The 25,385-nt window shown below is 41.8% G+C and overlaps 1 protein-coding gene across 2 annotated transcripts in view; it reads left to right on the forward strand.

Moving 5' to 3' along the window:
• The window catches only part of LOC143366199 (cadherin EGF LAG seven-pass G-type receptor 1), a 92,055-nt gene that overhangs the window by 6,503 nt on the left and 60,167 nt on the right, over positions 1 to 25,385 (forward strand). The window lies entirely within an intron of this gene.

Genomic DNA, 25,385 nt, shown 5'->3' on the forward strand with positions numbered 1-25,385 from the left:
CAAACGTGTCTTTCACTCTCAACTTTGAGGGCTGATTTCTCCCCCTAGATATGGATCACTGGCGATAACGAAAAGTAGACGTGAAATATTTTTTCGAGAACTATAATCTACGTAAACCCCATGAAAAATCGGCGCGTAACAGAAATTCCCTTGCGGGTATTACAGCTTGAACCCTAGCTTAACTCTGTTTACATTTTCTTCCTCGAAAGTGCTGGAGCATTGTAAAGAATACAATAGTGGTAGATATAGGTATCGCAAAATTAAAACTAAAACGTTTTCTTTTATTCGTGCTTGATCTGTTCAATGACAAGATGCAAAGTTGCGAAGAAAGTATTGTGGGATCAGTAGTCGCTATAAAAGGTAGTCCGGAATGAGGGATCTCGGAGGATCGACTTTGGCGAAGTTGGTTAGGCGTCTGCCCAGTAAGCAGAGGATCCGCAAGATCGTGGGTTCGAATCCCATTTCCGGAGGTGCGTTTTTTTCGTGGCTCCCGAACACAGGAATTACTAAACCTATATTCCTACAGTATAAAAAATTCGTTATAGAGCTTCTGTCAATATTAGGTGGCAGCAGAGCTGCTTCTGGGGGCGGGCGGAGCTCTACCCTCACTCCGCCTCCCTTTCTCTTACGTCACTAGCGTCGTCCACTGGTGGGGGGAACGCTCCTCCCCCATTAGCAGCTCTCCTACAACACAGTCCAATTATCTCGAACTTCAGCGATTTTCCAGGAGAAAACAACGATTCGTTAGGTAGGATAACCACCAGGTTTTCAACTTGTTTGTTATTGTCTCGACGAGCGACACGACTGAAACGTGTCATATGAAACCGGCGGCGCTCTGTAAAGGAAAACACGTTTCCAGCGAATTAATCCGCTTACGTCGCAGTCCCCCTCCTCTGTATTTTCACAAATTCTGCCCCGCCTGTCGGGCACGTGGACAGCGCGATTGAAATCATGACGCCTGGCGATAATATCGGGGCTTCTTGGAGTTTCCTGTATTTCACGACAGCTAGATGGGGAAATAACGATGACCAACGTGGAACGAGAAAGAAGACGGCCGCGCCTTTCTATTTCCCTTCAATTTCCGGCGCGCAGCGTGACGTTATAAAGTCTCCACCCGCTCCCTCTGCCCTCATTACGGAATATCGCGGGGACCTGGTATCCGTGGAACGTTAAACCGATCGGAAAGTAATAACTTATTGAATTTCGCGAGCGTCGCCGTGGCACAATACACGCCCGCGAGCTTCCGAGATAAGGGCTGAAATTCTAGACGCCTCGCGCGGGTTCCGCGGTTCGCTTACAGTCGAGTCAACCACCATTCAATAACTGTAAACTGGCGCACACATTGAAATTATTGAGAGTCTAGGATGGTCGCGTAAAAAGGGTGGGAGGTTAGCGCAGATAAGGGGAGAATTAGCACGCCCTTCTGTGTAATGTAGAATCTAGATCAGGAAAATCTCAGATAACTGTTAATGCTTGCTTTTCAATTCTTATTTTTAAAACGATTGTAGTTCACGTGTAAAAGTTTAGTTCGTAGATGTTTATGGGCAAGAGTATGATTTGTAAAAGTCCACGTGCAAACGTTTAATTTGTAGAAAATCACGAGTTAAAATTTAATTCGTAAAAGTCCAAGCGCTGAAGTTTAATTTAAACTAATTTATTCCTTTTCGTAGAAGCCACTTATAGTGGTCTCACCAAGTCCAATGGTTCCAGGAATGTTTCTGATGAGTTTCCGAATTGTGTCGTGATAGTCAAATTGTAATTCGGATACAGGTGACCAAGGTGTGTGATTTAGATATTTGTCCATGCAATTTATCGGCAGAGATGAATTTCATCCTAGCAAATGAATTAGCTACGAGCATCGAGGTAAGGCTCGATAGGGAAACGGAATTGTTTCAATCGGTTAGGTAAGCTTGATTTATTCGTCCGCTAGAGCGGACCGGACGAGTATAAAAGGATTAAAGTATCGGCTGGCACAAAGCTCGCCGCTTTCATGCATAACTTGTACACTTTAGATGTCCGTTGGTATTAAATCCACGGATTCTGATCGTCAACGGTGGCAAATAAAGTGGAGCGCCGGCTGATCAATTAAGCCACGATATATACACGTATCAGCTTTGGCCAGAAACTAGCGAACGTTAGCCAAGCCACGCTATCATTCGCTTTTCTAAATTCGTAACTCGAGGGTGTATAAACTTTCAAAATTACAGACGCTATTAAAAAAGTGAAGTTCGCGAGTTTCTTACACGAATCTTTACATTTAGATGTGCAATTTGTTAAAAAAAAAATCCATTATAAAATGGAGGTCTATATATTCTACTCGATAAGAGGACAAAAACTTCAAAGGGAACCATATCTCGCAAACAAACCGTTTCTCTATAAAAGACTGTTAAAGTTTCAGCCAATTAGATCGCGCGAAGCGCCTGCGGGCGTGGCGCCCCGCCCACTTCGTCCCCCGTTCTGAGTAAGCCCCATAGAACTCAACAATTTCTTACGAGAGAACCGTTCAACTGCGAGAAGTGGTTCCTTTTAAACTGTTCATCCATTTATCAAGTGGAGTATATACAAATAAAGAGAGAACTTTCACCTCCAGTCCCCTCGCCGATATAAACCTTGCAATTATTTAGGAAACTCAGACCATTACTTCTTTCTTAACAGAAGATAATTTACAACACATCCTCAATTTTCCACTCCGTTTGAATTTTCCCCTCTCAATATTCGAGTCACGATGTTTTCCTTAACGAAATCACTTCAGTAAGTTACTACCCCCGCTGTAAAGCGCGCCGGGTTAATAAGGGAGAGGGTATCGCGCCCGGGATATTAAAGATCGTAGGTTCAACGTAAAAGTAGATATATATATAGCCAGGTTCGTCGCGTATCTCCTCCTAAATCATCCTTTAATCAAATTACCTGGCGATGAGGTAAATCCAGCGGAGCGTAGCGTCGAAAGTCCTCGCCCTCCACCCTTATCAGCGTGAGGTTTCTTTCGCAGTCCTTGCTCGATAGAATCCCTGGAATTTCCAGCGGCGAGGGACGGTCTTCCCTGCTGCCTCGTAGGTGCTACATTAAGGCTACGCTCTAAGGCTTTCATTAGAAGCTTCCTGCAACATAGCGCGAGGGAGGTGCTGAAAGTGAAGGTAATTAACGTTTTTACCGAGGAGAAAACACTCTGGGGCTTTAACCGGGCGCGAGAAGTCGGAGTACAAACTTCCCTAAGTAGTGCTGTAAATTTTTTTTTCTCAAAAAAATATACCGACTACGGGGTGTATAAATTTTGGGTCACCGATTTGGCTGAAATTGTGCATATGCATAGTTCTCGCCGTGCATAGCACGGTGCCAAGTGCGGGAGACGCAATTATCAGAAGTTTCGGAGAAAACCCAGACTCAAAATTGAAAAATTCATTTTTTTGCTGATTAATAGAGACTTCTGTGCGAGAAGGTCGATTTAAGTAACTAGTTATAGGAATAATTGGAAATTAGGGGCAAATTCACTCTAAGGGGGTGACATTGACCCCCGAAAATTCCCCCATTTTGCGTTATAACTCGCAACCCCTATAGGTTCATTAACCACTATTAGGTTGCAAATTCATAACTTCGATAGAAAAAAGGTTTTCAGACAAAAGTTATTTCTTTTAATTAGCACTATCATTTGGTAAAAAAAAACTATCTCCTACAGTTCGCGAATTATAACACAAAATCGAAAAAAAAACGAATTTTCAGGCGTCAATTATCGAAAAGAAGTTTAAACAAAAGTTACATCTTTCAAATTACCCCCACCACCAATCTTTAATTCGATAATTATTTTTACACAGTTTTCTGGATATAAAAAACGGTGCAACTTTTCTTAAATTTCTTCTCGATATCTCTCACCGTTTTCCAGATATTCCACAAAAAATAAAATTCTGCACTTTTTTCAAGGGGTGATTTCACCCCTTAAAACTTCACTGTGGCACCAACAAAAAATAGGTTTGTCCTACGAATGAACTATTCTACTCGCACACAAGATTTGCCTAATGTTACCAACTTCCCCTTTTAATGCACTTTCTTTCCCGCGCATGCGCATATATCGAGGGTGCAAAAACCGGGAAACTTTGGACTCGTTTTTCTCGCAAACCACCCGACGGAATCGCCCGTGCTTTTGCAATATTGTTACACATACTCTGCCCTGCCGATCCACCGGATTGGAACCAAAATGGCCACCTGAGCCTCGCGCCGAACCTTCGTGGCGCGTTTCGCAGCGAACTGGCTTTGTCGCGGGCCAATGGGGGAGAATCTCGTTAAACGTGGAACAAATTCGCGGCGCACCACCGATCGCCGTTTCGATATTTAATCGGCGCACGTCGCCGGGTTGGACTCGTTGCCCAGGACGTGTATCAATTGCAATTAGCGGGCAAGTTCGAATGGTAACGTTTAACGAGGCGCTGTGTGCACACACGTCGTTTTAATGAGAAAAACAATTGGACGAGGACGGGGCTCTCGCGGTGTATTGTGTAAAATTGCGGGAGAACAAGGGGATGCACTCGTGGGGCAGCCGCGAGTCGATAAGTTTGCCCTGGATACGTATGGAGTGTAAAAGAAATAATGGTGGCGGTTTTCAGCGTATGGATCTAGTAAATCGAGTGGAAAAAAAACGATGCCTTTATTGTGTCATATCTTCCATTTGAAATTGAGCAATTTCTGTCACTCCGCCGTAGCTTCGGATTTAATATCCTTCGCAAAAGGATGCACGGAATCTGAGTCATCGATTTGCTTCCAATTCTGCACATGGGTGGTCCATAATATATATTGCATGGTACAGTTTCATAGTTTATGAGAAAATGGAGCTCAAAGTTCTGCTATTCTTTACCCTCGATATATGCATGCACTCGCACGTGATCAAGAAGCGGAATATAATATGGAATAGTTACCATTTTTAATTGTCAGATATTTTACTTTAGGCTCATAAAAATTTGAACTTGAGTTTTTCACAAAATTTTAAGGTAGGATTAACTCTGCTTTGGGGGTTCCTGGTTGCAAGTGTCGAAGCATAAATGGCACCTAATTACGCAACTGAAATATCTACCTAGTTAGGGGCCATTTTTTCTGAAAGATCGTGCAAAATAATTCTGCGTTTCGCAGCCGCTTGAGCTGGAATTCGCGAAAATAAGGGGTCACCTTCGTTAAGCTTTGAAGCGCCCTAACGAACCACGCACCCCTCGGATGGCGATGAAAATGGATGTGCATTATAATCCTGAAGTCGTGTAAATCGTTAACCCGGAGTCCGGACACAGACGTTTCCATTTTCTTCTATTTCGAAGCGTGCACTTTGGATTTCTTTGGAACGATACTGATCTAGGGAATTTTATCGAGGTTCGGGACACGGCTGGTTGCTTTCCTTTGTCTGTTTCAGGCGGTTTACCAATTTCCACGTAGGGAAACGTCCTTCGGGCGTGAGTAATGGATAGACGTAGGCAGCAAGTTTTCACGCGTCTAGGGTGATCTATCATGAATAATATAATTGACTAATGGCACGATCCTCGGCGCTTTACTCGAATTTCGGGGAACTGGGGAAACTTCTTATCGCTGGCGAAGTGTCGAGGTAACTTTCCAACTAGGAACGATCGCTTCTCGAGCACGCCTGGCCTCGTAAGTAGGTGTCTGCAGTCGATCAACGTGGAGAGTGCGTCATACGCGAGTTTTGATTGATATTTGCTTCGTGGCGGGGGAGATATATATATATATATATATATATATATATATATATATATATTGGAGGTACGAATGGAGGGATTGAAGGCGATGGAGATCAGTCATATGGGGGGGGATAGATTTACAAAATTTTAGGGATTTGTGTCTTGAAGGTAAGTATTTCTTCGATGGGTAATTGAAACCGAGGAGTTAGAGGTTGAAAGATGTGAAATGTGAAAATTCTGTTTTCTGAGTTTTCACTTTATGTTTATGTTGGGGGAGTAGTGTATTGAGTTCTTTGAGTAGGATTTGGGAGTAGAAATTTGGGATATTAGTGGTGATGAATGCATTGCGACGCATTTGGTAGATTGGAAGCTGAAATTAGAAGATGGAAGCCTTCTTTTTGAAGAGTTTTCAAATTCTTTGGAAACTTAATATTCGCGTAGGAAACTTAGGTATCGAGTTCTTGGAGTAGAATTTGCGAGTAGAAATTTGGGATATTAGTGGTGATGAATGCATTGCGACGCATTTGGTAGATTTGGAGCTGAAATTAGAAGATGCAAGTCTCCGTTTTGAAGAGGATTCAAAATCTTTCGAATCTTAATATTCACGTGTGAAACCTATGCATTGAGTTCTTATAGTAGAATTTTCAAGCAAAAAATTTGTGATGGTGCTGATGAATTGGCTTCTCATTTGGTAGATTTGGAGCTAAAATTAGGAGGTGGAAGCTCCCATTTTGAAGAATATTCGAAATTTTTGGAAACCTAACATTCACGAGTGAAACCTACGCAGCGAGTTTTTACAGTAGACTTTTCAAGCAAAAAATTCGGGACACCAATGGTACTAAACGTGATGCCTCAAATTTCCCACAAAATTTCACGCTGCGAATATGAAAGCAGACCTATACCCAGACCTACGTATCAAGTTCCTACGGTACAATTTTCCGTAAAAAAAAATTCGAGATAATAGTAGCGACGGACGCAATGCCTCGAATTTCCCACATCTGGAACTGAAAATAGAAGGTGAAAGCCTCCATTCTACAGAGTATTCAAACTCATTCGAAACTTTTACTTCACGAGTGAAACCTACGTATCGAGTTCCTACAGTACAATTTTCCAGCAAAAAATTTCAGATATCAGTGGATGCTGCTAAATGCAGTGCCTCAAATTTCTCACATCTGCAGCTAAAAGTAAATGATAAAAAATTCAAAACCACTTTGCATCTAACACTCAGCGACATGGGTGCAACGAATGGTCTACCCCCCCCCCTCCCGCCCCTGGCTCAGTTCGTCCAAAATGAAATTAATTTATTACAAAATAAGAGTAAATTAAATTCTAAAGTAATTCCGTATTACACGACCGTGGTTATAGTAATAATTCCTAACCACGTACATTAGGGTGGACCTTAAAAGTTAAAGACAAAATGAAATATTTTTTTAAGTCGTAACACCCTGATTTTTTTGTTTAGATGTAGGTACAGATATTATATAAAAACTTTGGACAAAAAACTCTTATGTTTAGAGGTAGCTCAGGAGAGTCGATTATAGAAATTATGGAAATTCAATATGTAATGGCCATATTTTAATTTACACGTTTACATTATATTCCATTTACATTTATATTTGATAATTTGTTCAATTTATTATTCACAGAGGCTTAGATATCACACAGTGTCTGTTTCCTATCGTCAGGTTACAATCTACTAATTGTTTCACTTAATTATACGTCAGATGGGGTACAATGGCACCTTTCCTCGGTTTATATTTTTCTTAATGAACAAATCCACGCATTTGGGAAAATCTCCAGTGTTCCATGCCCTTCGATATAATTTCACAATCATTGACCTACCCCTAAATATAGATCAACTGTGCTCATGTTCTTCTCGATTTTATTTTTTATGGAACGAACAAATTGAAATGGCACGAAGATCATTATTTATTTATTAATCATAAACGGGTTAGAACCTATTATATAGCAAGGATACATGACATTATGCGTGTTGAATAAAAATAAATCTAAATATATGCATACGATATCAAATTAGACTTAACAATGGAAAGAAAAATGAAAAAAAAATAGAGGTGAAGAATGAGTAATGAGAAGTGAAAAATGTACAATGAAAATGAAAATAAGAATGAGAATGAGAATGAGAATGAGAATGAGAAAGGAAAAGAAAAAGAAAATAGAAATACATAGAAAATAGAATAGAAGTGAAAAGTGAGGGGTGGAATTAAAAGTGTATGTATACTATACTATTAATTTTAGTTTTGTCGCGTGAACGGATTACCAGCTATTTTGATCCTTCGCTCTTAGCATTCTGTGCAATTTACTCTTTAATACGTCAACAGATTCATGAAAGAAATCAACTGCATCAGCATATAAGTTTGCTTGTTGTAGTAGCCGGTTAATCGAGTTAGATCATATTTTCATATTTGAAAAATAAGCCCCACCCCACTGTCCACGAACTCAAAATTCGGTCTCACTATTTATCGCTCCTCCCTGAATTAAATATTGTCCCTCCCTCAATCCTAGCTGCGCCTCTGTCCAGCGAAGTGTCCAACTCTCCCGAAGCTTCGTATTCACGTTGCGAAGCCTACGTACCAAGTCCCGGGAGCAGAAGTTCCCACTAAAATCAATATTATCATCATCCACTCAGTCGAATTACCGCCTTGCCACATTCTTGTGCGTGGCGAGGAGGACTATCGACGATGATGGACGCACTGCATCCAATTAGGGGCAACCGGAGCCGACGGCTGTCCAGGGGCGTCAGGTGTGTTAAAGCAACGTTAATTTACACACGACGCCATTCGATGCCTATTACTCATGCTCCCCCTCCCACGGACAATCGCGATTGGATGGACGAGGGCTGATAATCCGCGAAGTTTCCGAACGGGCGCCCACATAATTCATACCGTCACATTATTCCGCGTGGCCGGCTACAATCCTCTCCCGATCGGCCGTTCTGCTGGCGCGTTCAACGCCAGGCCGTTCGTTCCCCTCTATTTCCCTCGTCGAACCGAGTCGCCACCAGCCAAGATGCAAAAATCATACTTCAAATGGACCGGCCAAGAATCCCGTTAACCCTCGATTCGCTGGCAACAGCGAGGGAGTAAGCAGAATTTCTGCGCGACCCAGTGCTCACAGTTGCCAAGCGGCACAGTGGGCCGAAAAGTTGGCGCCTCTTGGGTCTTTTTTTTATGAAGATATCGAAATGAAATTTGCAACAAAAAATAGGACAAAATTATTCCTTCCGAATGATGTATAATTTAATATTTTTTTACATTTAGTTATTTAGTTTTCAATTTTTTTTATTTTGCGATAGAAAAAAATTAAAAACTGTCCATTCGGTACTGCATTTTTCGGTGGTTTAAGTCGAATTTTGGGGAAACTTTTGGTTTTCAAGTTGTAAGGAAAAGTTGAGTCATAAAGGAAAGTAGCAATAAATCGTTTTGATTAAATTAAAGACCAGACTTTTGGGATAAAAATCTTCTTTTATTAGTAACCAATGATCTATTAAAAAATAATTCTATATGCAGTAACGAAAATAGCGACATTTTTTAACATTGATAACTCATTTCACGGTGGAATTTTTCACATCCACACCGTTGGAGCTAGAACAAAAAGACAAAAAGTTTTGTAATACAAACGCTATATATGTACCAGATTCGGACCAATAATTTTTGCAAAATTTTGAAAACTCTTTTTGCAATTAACATTTCCATAAGAAATTTTCTAACAAAAAAAAAAGGAATTGTCTTCAAATGTTTGAAATTCTTTCAAAACTCACTATTTTTTTCGAAATCTCAGGTGGGTACTGTTAGATTTTAAATTCTGTTAGACTTGCTAGATTTTAGTACCTAACAACATATTTCATGGAGCAACGCCTCCGCAGTGTCCCCTTTAAGATTTATGAACGACTGACAGAGTGTCTACCACAAGAAGGACATAATTCATTAGAAGCTCTCGCAGGTGCTCGGATTCTACGAGGAGACTCCCCTCAACAATACCCCTGTTTCAAAGGCTCACCTCCCGATCCGCAAACCCGCCTACTTAAACGTAAATACGCCAACAGACAAATTAATCCGAACGCACACGTCGAAGCAGCCGCTGGAATTTACATTGCAGGGGCCAGAAAGAATGCAGCTTGATGCAAAGCGGGGATCGAGCCTGGATTACGTTTCAATTAGCCCAGCTTACGTGGACGGGCGTGTGGGACAAGATTCATATGTGGGTCGTGCGAGGTGGATTATTTTATAGTTCCAAAAGCGAGGGCTGCCCCCCGGGAGCGGGGTTTGTGTTACCTGAAAAAGCTGCAGGTGTGCGAGGGGGTTGAAAAAAGGAGGCCAGAGTTAAGTGTGCTTTATCACGCTGCATACGTCATAAAAATCTGGAACGACGGTCTCCTGGAGAGGAGTCGAGCAAAAAGAAATCTCGGCTGAGTTCTTCATCCTCGGAGTCACCCCCCTCTGCACACACACACACTGGGGCGCGTGTCTTTTTAATCCGCCCCCTCCCAGCTTGAGTTACGTCTCAACTTCTCGCCTCGCCCACAGTGGCCAGATATTTTTAATAATGCTGCGCAGGGTGCATTTATGGTGGGGAGAGGAATGTAGAGAAATATGAAAAGAGCGCCAACTGAAGTATTTTTAGATCCCGGGGAAGTAAGGTTTTGAAGTGTCTCATATTAATTCTGACGCAAGGTCCACGGAACCCTGAAATAGGATCCGGTCTTTCGAGTTTATAGAGATCGAAACGCTTGGCAGTAGGTCGCGTGCGAGAGTCCTCCAGTCCCATTTGTTCGCAATACTCCCTGAACGCACATCGGCGTTATCCGCACTGGATGCCTGTACTGTTGAAGCGTATATGTGAGTTTATTGGCTGCAAAGAGTGAAAGTTTACATTTCATAGATTGGGGGCTTCTAAAATTGTCTGTGGATACCAACATAATATTTATTTAATGCCTAGTATTAAGTCATACTTTAAGTTAAACTTTAAGGGTTAGTGGAGTGTTTTTTTTTTACTTTTCTTTTATTATTATATACAGGGTGTATGTTTCTAAAATTATGGGGATATAAGTGCACCTAAACCGAGCAATAACAATATTTGTGGGAGTCAATCAGGAGTGGGAGGTCTCCATTAGCGACTAGTAACGCCTCTATTAGATCGCCTGTTAATTCTCCACTTGAGAGATCCCTATCCCCACAGAATTCACTCTACAAAGTAATCCTGCCCACGTATGGTCCACTCTGGGGACCTCGAATCGATCAGTCGAATCCTCAGCACGTCAGGGTTTATTTTCTCCATCGCCATTATCTCTCCCTATTCCGAAGTTCCACCCTATCACTGATCCTTAATACATCTTCCCTTTAACGAAACCCCAGCCACAATGGACTAAAAAAAAAAGAATATCGATAATATAATTAATGAGTCCTTTGCTCTGCCCCGTAATACGATACCGAAGAAAATAAAGCTACGTTAAACAATGTGTTCGCCCTCCGACGAATGCAAAGGGTGGGGGTAGCTTGGACGGGAGATAGTGGCCTGTAATTAAGCGCATCCTGCAGTGTGTCGGCTGGGCGAGAAGGGGGTAAATAGTGAGGGTCGTTTAACTTGATTTTCGCGTTATCTTTAACGAGGTTAAAGTCGCAGTGACGTCCTATAGTCCGGCCAATGTCGTTACGCTCCCGTTACATCCAATAGAATCGAAAGCCTGAGCCCAAGCTCAGGGAACCCCCGAAGGGAACTCGATTTCTTCCATCCAAGTATGTTTACTGGGACTCGATAGACGTGCACGACTCCTATCTACGATCGTATCTCTTCTCGTTCGTCTTGAATAAAGGGAGCTACCGAGGTGAGCGGATAGGATTCGATCAGATTATTAACTTTATGTGGGATTATCTATCTGCCCCTGCCACTTTAATTCTTTAGTTCACTATTGTTTGACATACACATTTTACTTCTACTTTATATGAACATGGTATTATCGATTTTCCTTTTTCCTTTGGAGAAGAAAAGGCTTGCTCTGCTTTATGCGTAAGGTGGAGTGGCGAAGCTGCAACTTTAACGTAAAAATTTCATAATAAATTAGATTAAAGTTTCATAAATTTTCATATACGTTTGATGCAAGTAACAGACTTGTTTAATAGAAAGAAAGAATAGTTACGAATAGGATGTTTAAATAATAAGTGGAGATCAAAGTTCAAGATTAAACTTGTTCTTTGTTTCTATGCATTCGTCTCGAAAAAAGGATACAAAGTTGTAAAGGGAGCGTGTGTCGCAAATGAACCGTTTCCCTGCAAAAGATCGTTAAAGTTTCAACCAATTAAGTCGCGCAGAGTCGCTTCTAGAGGCGGAGCGTCGTCCCCACTGCGCCACCGCCTATCCTACTCTGCGCGCTCTAATTGGCTAAAACTTTAACAACCTTTTGCAGCTAAACCGTTCGTTTCCCACACATGGTTCCTTCACATTTTTTTATCTCCCTAACGACCAGAATACACAGGGACCATAAACATTTCACTACAAATATCGAGGTGAACGTAAGCTTCACTTTAACAGACCTCCACTATTCCAAACGCGTACAATCCTCTGTGAAAGTTGTGTTAAATACATTTTTACGCCTGGTCGAATATCTCGCAGCATAAAATCCATCCTCGTAGTTCACGGGACAAACAACACTTCTGCATCACCACGTACACTTTTACAACCGCCGAATTGCAATCTGCGACGCGTGCACGATTTAATTATCACGCTGATTGATTAGCAGCCTGGCGCCGATTATTACGTTATACAATTCCGCGCAGTTAATTCCCATATCGATGACACAACGCTGCGAAATGTCGCGTACTGGATCCCCCCCCCCCTGAAACGTATTAGTTACGCGATTAAAACCGCCACCGTGAAACGAACATCCTGCGATCTATCTGCATTAATTCGGCGACGAGATAGTATTTCCTGTAAACAGCTCGATGCATCCCGCCACTCTGAATTCATCGCGGAATCGGTATCATCTGCTTAAAAACAAAAATGTCTCCAGGAGCACTTCAGTTTTTTTTGAAAAACACGATCGGCAACGCGATGTTGTCATATTTTTTCGAAACGTTCTAGTGATCACTAATGTGACTCACTCTGCACAGTCTTTTTTACACGAAATACAAGCATTCAATTTGATAAGTGTATTTCATTAGTATTTCAGAATCTTTTTTTTATTGTTATTCTGTTTTGAAAAATCGTGTTTTTCGTCGTTTCTCGGTTTGAGGACGATAATGGTGTAATAATAATAATAATTGAAGGGGTCTTCTTTAAATTACGTAAGGCTTGGGAGAGGGGGGAAGCTTTGAGAATTTTTTACATTTCCTTAGAGGAGTAGCGTCTTGCGTAATATTTCTCAATCTAATTTTCAATAAATGCAAATTCTATCATTAATGTTCCAGAAAAGTAATTGTAGTTTTTTCCTGAAACCGCGTTAAGTAAATTCTACAAAATTTTAAAAGAATTTTAATAACTGAAAAAATGCAATGTAAAAAATATCACGCAAGGAAGGGGGGTAGTGGGTTGGAATATAAAATCTTACGAATTCTTACAGTTTGGGGAGGGAGGGGGTAAGAAATTGCCAAAATTACCCTCGCGCAACTTAAGGGCGGCCCCCAAGTGGCAAAAATCAATATAAAATTTTATACTACAGTATTACCATTGGCATGTAGTAAATTTTCCGATAATTTTTTTTTTAATTTTGGCAGTTGCAGTGCTTTCAAATAGGGACTCTTCACTTTTTCATTGCACCAGTAGACATTAGAAATAACAACGAGAAGATAAGAAACGTAGAAAGAGAAAATAGTAGACGTTTTATTTTTTGTTTATTTACTATCAAAAATCCATGAATTTTTCTTTCGTCCCTGTCGAAAGAGGCGGGATCGTTTGCCGCGGTTTGTTAAGGAAAGCTGAGGCATGAAAATAGTAGAATTCACGCGATGGGGTAATTAGGTACGCGTCCATCACCTTTGTTTCCTTGTTTTAAGCCCCGAGCCAGTTCCTTCTCGTGCTTTTCGCCACAGAAGCGTGAACCTTCGAGCAGCAGGAAATTCTCATGAGGTTTTCTCGCGGAGTGCAAGAAAGTGGGATTTTATGGCAAAGGTGAGAAGTGCAGCGCCGATGTTTTCGCAGCTTTCACGTGGACAAAGTAAATTGTAGCTTTCGAGGGTGAAAAAGCGGGGGTGATAACTGGGCGACTCGTCTCGGCGGGCGCGTTTTCTGCAGGGTTGAGGGGGGGGGGGGGTGCAAATATACTTAGGAGTCTGTGTCGAGTTTCAGCTGCGAATTGCCTTAGAGAAGATGAGCAAACGCGGGCGCGTTTGCGTTTTAATTTGATGTAATGAGCGACGCTGGAGGCGGCCTTTAGGTGGGATTGATGACTGCTGGTCTAGTGCTTTGATGGGGGTTTAATGCGCAGGGAAATGTGATGATATTATCTTGTGTGCGTGCAGAGGGCGATAGCGAGGTTTCTAATGCGCGTGCAGTGAGCGGGGACGCTGCCCTCTCCACGTTGCATTAACGATAAGAAGGTTGATGGGAACTGTAGATCTGGAGATGATTGGATGATCTGGTGACACGTGGAGACTTGGATTTTGAGGAAAAGAAGACCTGGAAGTCGAAAAGCTGGAGACTTGAAAGTCGAAAAAGTGAAGATCTGGAAGTGGAAAAATTGAAAACCTGGAAGTTGAAGAAGGAAAAACTGAATGTTGAAGAAAAGAATAACCAGGAGTTAACAAACAAAAGACCTGGAACTCGAAGAAGGAAGAAAACGAAAACTGGGAGTCAAGGAACTAAAGACTTGGAAGTTGGAAAAGAGAGAATTGAAAGTCGAGAAACTAAAGATCTGGAAGTCGACAAACTGAAAACCTGGAAGTCGAAGAAGGAAAAACTGAAAGTTGAAGAAAAGGATAATCAGGGGTTAACAAACAAAAGACCTGGAACTCGAAGAAGGAAGAACTGAAAGTTGAAGAAAACGAAAACTGGGAGTCAAGGAACTAAAGACTTGCAAGTCGGAGGAGAAAGAATTGAAAGTCGAGAAACTGAAGATCTGGAAGTCGAAAAATTGAAAACCTGGAAGTTGAAGAAGGAAAAACTGAAAGTTGAAGAAAAGAATAATCAGGAGTTAACAAACAAAAGACCTGGAACTCGAAAAAGGAAGGATTGAAAGTCGATAAAAATGGGAACCGGGAGTCAGAAAACAAAATACATAAAAGTGAAAAAAGGAAGAACCGAAAATCAACGAAAAATGAGACTAAATATCAAAAAAGGAAGTACACATCCAATAATTTTCAACGTTTGGAGACCATTCCTACTTTTGACTAAGAATTTCAATTTGAAACTCTTCTTCGCCTCTCCCTACACACATTTGTTGCATTGAAACTAGTGAAAGTAGAATAAGTCATCCAGTGCTCAGTCAGCCAGCGACGCCGGACCAATTACTGACCCACGCTACTTGCTGCCCTCTGATTCCACTACCAACTAGACTTTATGCCATTTTACCTTCCATTCGAAATTATTCATCGCTTCTCCACGAACTTTTCTCCCGTATTTTTGCAAGCGTGGCCCGTTTGCCGTCAGGCCGTCACACACGCGTATTGTTTTAATACATTTTAAAATAATGGAAAGTAAATACATATTGGGGCAAATGAAACGTCAACAGGATCACTGGTTACCACCGAATGTCGGAAGCAGATAACAAAGAGGAAAGGAACGCGCGGGAATAATAAAAACGAGTGTTCGATCGAACATTATTTTTTCAAATTAAATTTTTTGCTGACCACAGTTCCGTGCCAGCCATTTCATTCTCCTCCTGCATTGGCACCAGCACTCCTCGATTCTAAATATTCCACGTGGATTTCCAAGTATCCAAATGAAATTCGATTTCTATAAATATTCTTTTTAATGTTTACATAAAAATTTTGCAAAATTTCAAACATAACTTCAATTCCCCCTTTATAAAACATTTAAAGTCGGTAATAAAAAGTGCGACGATTATCTTCCCCGTTAGAATATTCTATAATATTTCTCCAACTGTAAAAAGCAGAGGAATAAAAGATTTTAATAATCGTTCGCGAGTGAAAATTTTATTTTTTAAATTAGCCAGCCGAACTGCCGCGAAATAAAAGTTGAGGGTGGTATTCTTTTTGATCCTTCTGCTCTTTTCCCGCGAGCTTGCGCCAGCAAGGGTGCACTCGCAGGTACGCTCGCAGAAAAGTCGTAGCCGTGTCGTAAGTAATTAATATACCAGAGGAGCTCTGCGGTAAGTTCGCGTTTACTTCGTAACGTAAACCAGGAAATGAAGGTGTCGTTGCGCCAGAGCGAACGAGCTGGCTGGTATTAGCCACCCCTCGCCGTTCCAGGGGAGCTGCTGGTACGCTCGCAGCAGGTGAAAATGACCGTGAGTCGGAGGGCGACAGTTAACGATTCCTCTGCCACCCATTTCGAGTCGCCCACGAGCGAGCTGCAAAATCGACGGTTGACTTTTCTAATTTCTTCTTCTGACCCCTGCAAAGAACGTTCTAAGGCGTTAATTGCGCCTTTCTTTTAATTAAGCGAGGTTGCGGGTGGTTTTTGTGTAAAGCTACTGACCCGTTTCGTTAATTTTGGTATTTAACGCTTTGACTAGGCGACGTGCTTTCGCCGAGATATTTTCTGGGAAGCAGGGGAAGTATTGGGTGAGTGTTAATGAATGTTTACTTGGGAATGGTGATGAATAAATTTTAAGGGGGCTGGTAAGATTCAATGGTAGGAGAAATGAGAGTTGGAAAATTGGAGGATTGGAAGCTGAAGAAATTTATTTAAGATGTGGAAGTGACAATTTAGATTGAGAATGTGAAGTTTTGGAAATCAAACAAATGGAGTCCAGGGAGTCGAAAAAAGGGGGAACTCAAAGTTGAAGAAAACGAGAACTGGGGCTCAAAAAGCTAAAGATCTGTAAATTAAAAATCTGGAGGTCTAGAAGTAAAAAAGGGGGAAACCGAAAGTTGGAGAAACCGAAAACTGGAAATAAAAAACTAAAGATCTGGAAATCAAAAATCTGAAGACCTGGAAGTCTAAGAGCAGGGAGCTCAAAGTTGAAGAAAACGAGAACTGGGACTCAAAAAGCTAAAGATCTAGAAATTAAGATTCTGAAGACCTGGAAGTCGAAAGATGGGGAGCTCAAAGTTGAAGAAAAGGAGAACTGGGGCTCAAAAAGCTAAAGATCTGGAAATTAAGATTCTGAAGACCTGGAAGTCGAAAGATGGGGAGCTCAAAGTTGAAGAAAACGAGAACTGGGGCTCAAAAAGCTAAAGATCTGGAAATTAAAAAACTGGAGGTCTAGAAGTAAAAAAGGGGGAAACCGAAAGTTGGAGAAACCGAAAACTGGAAATAAAAAACTAAAGATCTGGAAATCAAAAATCTGAAGACCTGGAAGTCGAAAAATGGGGAGCTCAAAGTTGAAGAAAAGGAGAACTGGGGCTCAAAAAGCTAAATATCTGGAAATCAGAAAACTGGAGACCCAGAAGTGAAAAAAGAGGGAGCTCAAAGTTGAAGAAAACGAGAACTGCGGCTCAAAAAGCTAAAGATCTGTAAATTAAAAATCAGAACATCTGGAACCCCAAAAACTGGATACTGGAATATTCAACCACTCTTTTTTCGACTATGAGTTCCCCCCTGGAAAGGGTGAAGAGGATGTTTATAGTTAAAATTTCCCTACTTTTAGGATTAAGGTCTTTAATCCCGCTCCCAATGAGCGTCAATTCCGTTTCCCTCACCTAAGAGGATAACATTTTACCCTTTCCGTGAAGCACATACTTCAGCCTCCCTTGATCTACATTTCACAACCACAGATTCTAATCCCACATTAAACCTCGTTCCCTCGAGGCCGCTACGCGGGTCATCATTTCTGCAAGTTACGTTTTACTTTCGACGTACATTATCATTGTAATTCCTACAAATTAACCTCAGGTCCTCAGATCGCCTACCGCGGTGGCGACTCATGAAATAAATCCACCCGCGGTTTCTCACACAGCAAAGTAACTTCCGCCACGCTGAGCACACTTTACCCGGCGAGTCCACCAACACGCCGATCCCTGTAAATAGCATTCGCCATTCGCTGTCCTGCCACGCAGTAATTCCTACAAATTCCACTTCACTTTGACCTCCGCCGTCCAGCAATAATTCCCTCGAATTACGTGGCGTTTCGGCTTTCATACGTTGCCCCCTTCCGGGCGAGTACAAATAACGCCGCTGTAACGAAACTTTTACATTTTTCCATGCAAACATCAGCGAGCAGTATAAACAAACCGGGAACGAACCACGATTCGAGTGGAAGCGAGCGTGGCTGTTTAAATTCATGCGTCACAGAGGAGGGAAACCATCGACTGTACCCCTCCCTGATCGAATGAATTTATTCGCTGGATTTTCTAAAATTTTTCATCGCTGTATTATAATGTAGCTGCCTTCAAATTTCCGCCCTGTCTGGGATCATTAATTTAATTTCACAGATGGAAGACAGGGCCGCGGACCAGCCACCGCATAATAACAGCGCACCAGGGGCTGTGCGCGCGTGAAAGCGCGTTCCCTCGCGCGCCCCGTGCAATTCCCGGCGAATTCCTGTTTCGATTTAATTTGACTAATTAAACGGTGGTCGATTCGCCTAGGTCAGCCCGCGTCAAGGGGGATATTTGCCAGGGATGGGGGATTCCCAGGGATTCGCAGATGGCTCGCGAATAAATCCGCGGCCGAACTTTCGCCCCCACTAATCGAGTTGGTTAAATTAGTTTGACGTGGGCACAATGAGGGCGGAGCTCTATACTACCTTGTGAAATTTGTGGTTCTGGTATTTCTCTGGCTGTGACGTTCTTTCTGCTCCTGGTCGAGGTTTCCTAGGTGACAACAATTGTGTTAGTCGGATGTAATGGGGAGCTTCTTAAATGATCGAGAATGAGGTCTGATGGTGGACTTTTTAAGAAGACCACTTGAAGGTGGCTGAGTTTTTAGTTATCAGAGTGGTAGTTCATTGTTAGGGGATTTATTTGAGTGGTTTGAAGGTCTGGATACTTGGGACAGTCCTCGGAGGTGGTGGGGATGAAGGGTGAACATGTTTGGAGGTCTCTAGGTGAACCTCTTTGGGGGTTCTAGTTTTATCGACTTTCTTTCATTATGTAGATGATGTCTCTTTGGGAATAGATTCCCAGACTCCCAATTATCCTTGCTGGATATTTAATTATTAATCTTCAAAGGATCCTACGGACATGTTTGGAGGTCTCGAGATGAACCTCTTTGGGGGGTTCTAGTTTTATCGATTTTCTTTTGTTATTTCTCCACCTTTTCACAGCAATCTGTGCGCATTATGTACAATGTTTCTTTGGGAATAGATTCTCCCAGACTCCCAATTTTATCCTTGCTGGATAATTTAGTATTATTAATCTTCGAAGGACCCTAAAAACCATTTTATTCATTCGGACTTCTTCCATTCCTCTTTAAAATAACTTCTCACAATTACCTATGTAGGAGAAAAACAGAAACCTCAGGCGATGGGACTCGAACCCGCGACCAACGGGGTCCTCTGCATTACTGGCCAGGCGCGTTACCAATTCGCCCAACGCCGACTCTCCGATATTACTCTTTTCTGAACTCCACAAATACTGAAACCAACGGGGGGCCACCCTATTTGCCAATCACACCATAGACCGTTCCCAAACGCCGAATGCTTACAAATATTTAGCCTTTCGACGCGAAGAATTCCCGAAATCCTGAAATCCTGAAAGTTTTCAATGGCTAAAATCGAATTCCCTTCAGGAATGGTAGAAACCTTGATGGCTTTTCGAGACTTCAATCAGTCGAAGATTTCGATATCTGTCTTTCCCTGCACCTTCTTTACTCTCTTACCTACTCCCCCTGCCCGCTACCCCTTCGCCCAAAATCCTGATTCGGTTCTTCGTGCACTATCCTCGTTTCCGTGCCGAGGCTTCAGCATTAAAAGGAGAGAACGGGAGCTATAGTAATGGCTTTAAAAAACCCGAGATGGGGAGAGATTGCGGCTTTTCCCGCCATCTTTCCTCCCCACGCGAATCGGCGTGGCGATTTTTGTTCCCGGCCGGCGTAAGAGGCTTTCGGCTGAAAGAGCCTCAGCTCCGTTCAATCATACGCGCGGGATCGTAATGATCCCTTCGAAGCCGCGGAGATTGAACCTTAAGATCCTAATATTCTGTTACGCTCTGTTCCCTCGATCCACGTGGTGGACTCTGAGAGCAGCTCTGACACCCTTGTTATTAACGCTACACAGGGGGTGGCGTCTAAACCCACGAGCTGTCCCATTTTCCCTGCTCTTGTCGGACGTTTGCAATAAACTGTCAATCAAGTATCGCATAACTAGGCGCTAACTATTCCCTTACCTCGCTATATGCGCACGATCTGAGTGAACTAGCGCGCATATATCGAGGACTTACTGTGTACATCACTTAATCGACGAAGAAAAGAAAATACAACGCTGAGTGGTGGTTAAAAGAAAATCGGGTTTCATTGCTGCTGATCTTAGAATCTTCGTGCAATTATTTATGCCACGTTTTCTCATAAACTAGTGGATATAACAACGCTTTTAATATTGAGGTGGAAACATAACCTCTGAAGTACGAAATACTAAGGTTTAATTAATTACAGAAATTTAATAATCGTATAACTTTATTTATTTAAGTCGAGGGACTTAGGCTTGGATTTTATTTGTAATGGAACTTTAACCTGCAAATTTAATTTTATTTGTAATGAAACTTTAACCTGCAAATTTACTTTTATTTGTAATGAAACTTTAACCTGCAAATTTAATTTTATTTGTAATGAAACTTTAACCTGCAAATTTAATTTTATTTGTAATGAAACTTTAACCTACATGTTTAATTTTATTTCTAATGGAAGCGGTTTATTATTGTTACCGTTCAGAGTTTAAACTTTCGTTTGACCACTACTGTATAGAAGGCATAAAGGTGGTAGGATTAAGAAATTGCGATGAAGTGATCCAAAATTAGCCATTTTATGAACTTCAGGAAACGATTATGAGGGAAGTGGGCGTACAGTAATGAAAGCTGAATAAGAGTCAAGAGCAGAATGGGGAAATTAATGGGAGATACACTTACCTCGAGGTAATATTCACCCAGACAAAAGAGCACCGGCGGGGAAGTTTCTTGGCTCGAGCAACTCGGTTGCGCGCCAAATCTCGAACCTAATCCAGGTTCCGCTCGAACGAAATCGGGGTCTTTAGTAACCGTTTCGCTGACACGTTCGTGCTTCCCTTGTTCCCCTTGATCAGGATCCACGATCTGCTGCGGGTCCATTTCCACGAAACAAGAATTCTTTTCCAAAGGAGAACGTATCTGTTTGTCGATCTCAGTGTTAAGTAAACCAGACGACTACCATTTCGAGCTGTGCCACAATTTTCTCCATTCACATCTTTCGTTTCATTCTGCAGATAATTAAATGACTATTTCAATTTTCAATACGGAGGGTGGGTCAAAATTGACCCCCTGAAAATTGACTCCGTGTCCACCGCGTAAATATTGCAAGTGTTCATCGATTATTTAAAATTAGCTCGCTGCTGCACTTACGAGAGAAAGAAGCCTGCAAGATGTAATTATTATTATTAATTCAAAATCTTAACATTGACCTGATCTCCTGCTACCCTTCGAAGACCCCATTTCCCCGCGATATCTAACAAAACCAAAGCACCACGTTGATTTAAATTCCGGCGAGGCGCGGTGGTGCGTTTAAAGTGCAGAGTTTGGGAGTTCACTTTCCAATTTACGTCCGTCAAAGTTCCGAGTCCCTTCGAGCCGATTCCGAGCGCTGAATCCTTGCCCGTCGAATCTCCCCGCGGGAGCTGGTTTCTCGCGTGAAAAATGAGAGGACCGGGCTAGCGTATCAGACAGCGGAGGTATAAGCAGATATTCGTGCTCTTCGAGGCAAGGACCATTTCTGACGCGATCCTTTTCAGGGATAAAGCGCCGTGAAGCCCGGGCGATATTCGTTGCCGGCACTCCCATGAAGAATGCTCTCATCCCTCGCCATTTCCGCCGAAGGTTAATGCAACGCGTCAGCCCTCGTCCTTCTTCGTTTGCCGTTCGCAAACTTTACCTACCCGTCGTTCATTCTTCTAATGGACGATAAGCGCCCTCTCTCTGTCCCTCTGTCGCTGACTGGGAAAACCACTTTGTCTTCCTGTTATTGTTTTCCCGCCTCGAAGTGGATCGGACGGGGGATTGAACGCGAGTAGATCGAACCAGCGACTGTGCTCTATATCGAATTTGGCGGTTAAACGTAGTCATTGAGAGGGGCTGGGAATTCGATTGGAAAATACGTTGGTGATGAAGCTGAACCTTACCGATTTCGTGGGTAGATAACGGAGTGGAACAGGTAGAATAATATTGCGGCGTCGTTGAAATTGGATGGTTACGCGATGATTGAGAATGTAGTCGGTGCACGAGCGATAGTGGAGGCTGCAGCGCGCATGCGCAACCGAGGGGCGGGGCACTGGGCGTGGCAGTGGGCGGGGCATTGGGCGGGACTACTGCACCCTCCACTCCAGAAAGTGAATCTAGCGATAATAATTGGATGTTCTTTAAATTCAGTATCACGTTGGGGAGACTAGTTTGCTTTAATATTGACTTCGCAATTCTCACTGGCTGCTTTGCTTTTCACCCACCTTTTCTTAACTATTTATACAAACATCATTATTTCTTAAACCATTTATGAGAATGTAATTTACGAAGACAGTTATATTTTCATAAACGAGGCTGTACAATTAAAGAGGAATGCAATCGATCGCACCCAGAACAACCACGCGAGGATTGCAATAAAATTTGCCCGTTACTAATAATCGCTCAGCGTTGTCAGTTTCGATCAGGCCGAATTACGAGGGAAGGCAGAGCAGACTGGTCTGCGGGCCTAAATCCCCTGTAAGTCACCTCGTAATAACCCCAAAAGCTCGGTTTACTTATCCGAAATTAATGGTGTAGCAGACGTGGAGGGGGTGGTATGCAGAAGAGTAGAGGGGAATGGGGAAGTCTGACCGAAATGGTGATGTTTCGGGGGGGCATGAGAAGAAGCTGAGATCCGTTGTGAAGTGCAGTAGTAATTTAACGCATGAGGCATCCTTCATGGAAAAGACAAATAGAAAGATCTGAGTAGATCCAACCGAGTTTATCCTCGCGTTTATTCTCCCGTCAGAATTTATTTCCGAGAATGTAGGCAGCCTGTTTTTCTGCCTCTAAATTCTCGAAAACCTTGTTTGATTACTGCATAGCCTCGTGTCGACTGCCTGTACAGAATTACCGAGCAATAATGAGGTTTGTAGGCGGAGTTAAGGTGGAGGTAAGTAGGCGTACATATTATATACTCTAGACTACGGTATCCATTTATCAGGTGTAACAAAGGGCAACGTAGATAATAGCGCACAAGCAACCTACAGTTTCACATTTACTTATACTCCATTGGAAATGACTTACAATTAAGCTAAGCGTGCCAACTTCACTTGGGCTAAGTTAGGCAGAAGTCTACCAACCCTCAAAATGACAAAGGATTAGTTAAGGGTAACCTGGCATCACAGCATTCCAAGAATAGGTCATTTTTAGGATTTTATTTAAAAAAAAGGAAACGTCGTAGTGTTGAAAACTTTTCAGGCTGTGTTTGCACATCATTGAAGATAATAATTTTGTTTTGCATACCACCAAGAACTGGTTAACAGGCAGCAGTATTAGATAAAATATGCAAAAGAAATTTATTATCTTCAATGATGTACAAATACAGTCTAAAAAAGTTTTTTTAACGCAGTGACGTTTACTTTTTTTTTAAAAATAAAATCCTAGAAATTACAAATTTTTGGAGTGATTTGACGGATGGGTGCCTTTAAACAGATTACGAATCCCTTAATTTTGCGATGTTCATTTTGCAAAAAATTACCAACCCATAAAAACGCTCTTACATTGTACAATTTTATTATTAAAACTACCAAGGCATAGTTTCACTTTAGGCTCGAAGAACAAAAACACAGAAACTTGAGAATAATATTAATTATACCATACTACTCACTATTATATAATCCATTGAACATCACTGTGCAACAATAACAAGAAATAAAATATACCCAATAGAAATAAAGCTACTTCCCTTTAACAATTAAAACCTTCAAACTAAAACTCAATTTCAGATCATTGAGCTTTCTCCATAACTTGGCCCAATTAACGTGCACCTTCAAATTCACCTAGGATCTTTATAAGAACACTTATAACCCTTTAAGCATCCATATCAAACGCTCAGCAGAGGCTGCAGTGGTATTAAAAAAAAAGTTCAAACCTCATATTCTATATTCACACATCTGCATAATAGACTTAAAATAGGCTTTGCTTATAATGCCTTCGCTGATCTATTTTACAACTTCCAACCTATGGAGTATGAATTTTAAAATATTATAAAATTCTTTCTAATGGAACTATTTTACTTCTGTCGTCGTTCATAGTTTAAACTTTCTTCTGGCCATTACTGTACACTCTACACTCGCATTTACTACGCGCACCCGTGGAGCGTAGCGCTGACAGTATTCAAATGGCATTCATCCATCGTGGTTGCCGTACACGCACCCCAATTTCAAGGTTCTCTGAAAATATTAGCAGTGTTCAGGGTGTCCTTTTAAAAGGAAACACAGGTCTCCTTCGCTCCGCGACACTATTCGCTTGTAAGCGGCTTACAGGCCATATACCCCTCGCCTCAGCCTTCCTTCGAGATTCATCTTCGTCATCCTCTTAATATCGCCCTGTCCGCGATATTAGGCGCCGTTTTAATATCGCTTGGAGAAATTGCGCCGAGACTGACAGCTTTACTCCCCGGCTGCCTTTCATTCTTCCATAATTAGCGGCTTCTCTACTTGGAGGTCATCCTTTCTGCGAGAAACCGCCTTAAACTTTGTCTACGTGGAATCTGGGCTGCGTAATACCCTTTAGAACGTCGGATGAATATTATTCGAGACAGTAATTAATTCTTCTTCCTCTGCCGATATTCGTGGTGTGGCGTCTTTGGCGAGCCAAGCTGCTTTATCTTCCTAACTGTTGAAAATTGACGACGTTCATTTATTTCCAATACATTTATTTAACAGGTAAGTGGTTAAAACCGTTTGAGAATATATACAAGTTTAGCGAAAAGAGATACAGTAGAGAAGACTATATGAAGAGTGGGGGGAAAAAGGAGGAATGCCACAAAACAGCTTTATTGAGAGAATCAAGTTTCAATACTTTAGTCCATCAGTGAAGAAACAAGGTTCAATGAACTTGATTGTATTGTGAATAACAGGAAGAATTTATACTGTAATTGGGCATCAGAGAAGAGCTGAGCAAAAGGGTAATTGTTTTACATTGTTTTAGTATCTTTCACTGCAGAATACTGTAACAAAATAAATGTCCAGTTCTATTATTATCTACTCAAGAATGTGTAGAAAGTGACGTCCGAGAGCTACTGACGTAGTGCAGGGTTGCAGCAATCAGAAATACATAGTGTTCTTGTTTTGCTCCAGTGGTGGGTGGACATTCCCTGTCTTTAATTAACCAGAGTGTACCAAATCTTTAACGTTATCTTATATGGACATTTCTGCTTTATAACCCTTTGTGATTCGACAGTTCTGTGGCCCAGTTGCTAAACATGGACATTCATGTGTTTGTAACAACTTTTTTT

The sequence above is a fragment of the Andrena cerasifolii genome, chromosome 2 (genome assembly GCF_050908995.1).
Source record: "Andrena cerasifolii isolate SP2316 chromosome 2, iyAndCera1_principal, whole genome shotgun sequence".
Lineage (NCBI taxonomy): Eukaryota > Metazoa > Arthropoda > Insecta > Hymenoptera > Andrenidae > Andrena > Andrena cerasifolii.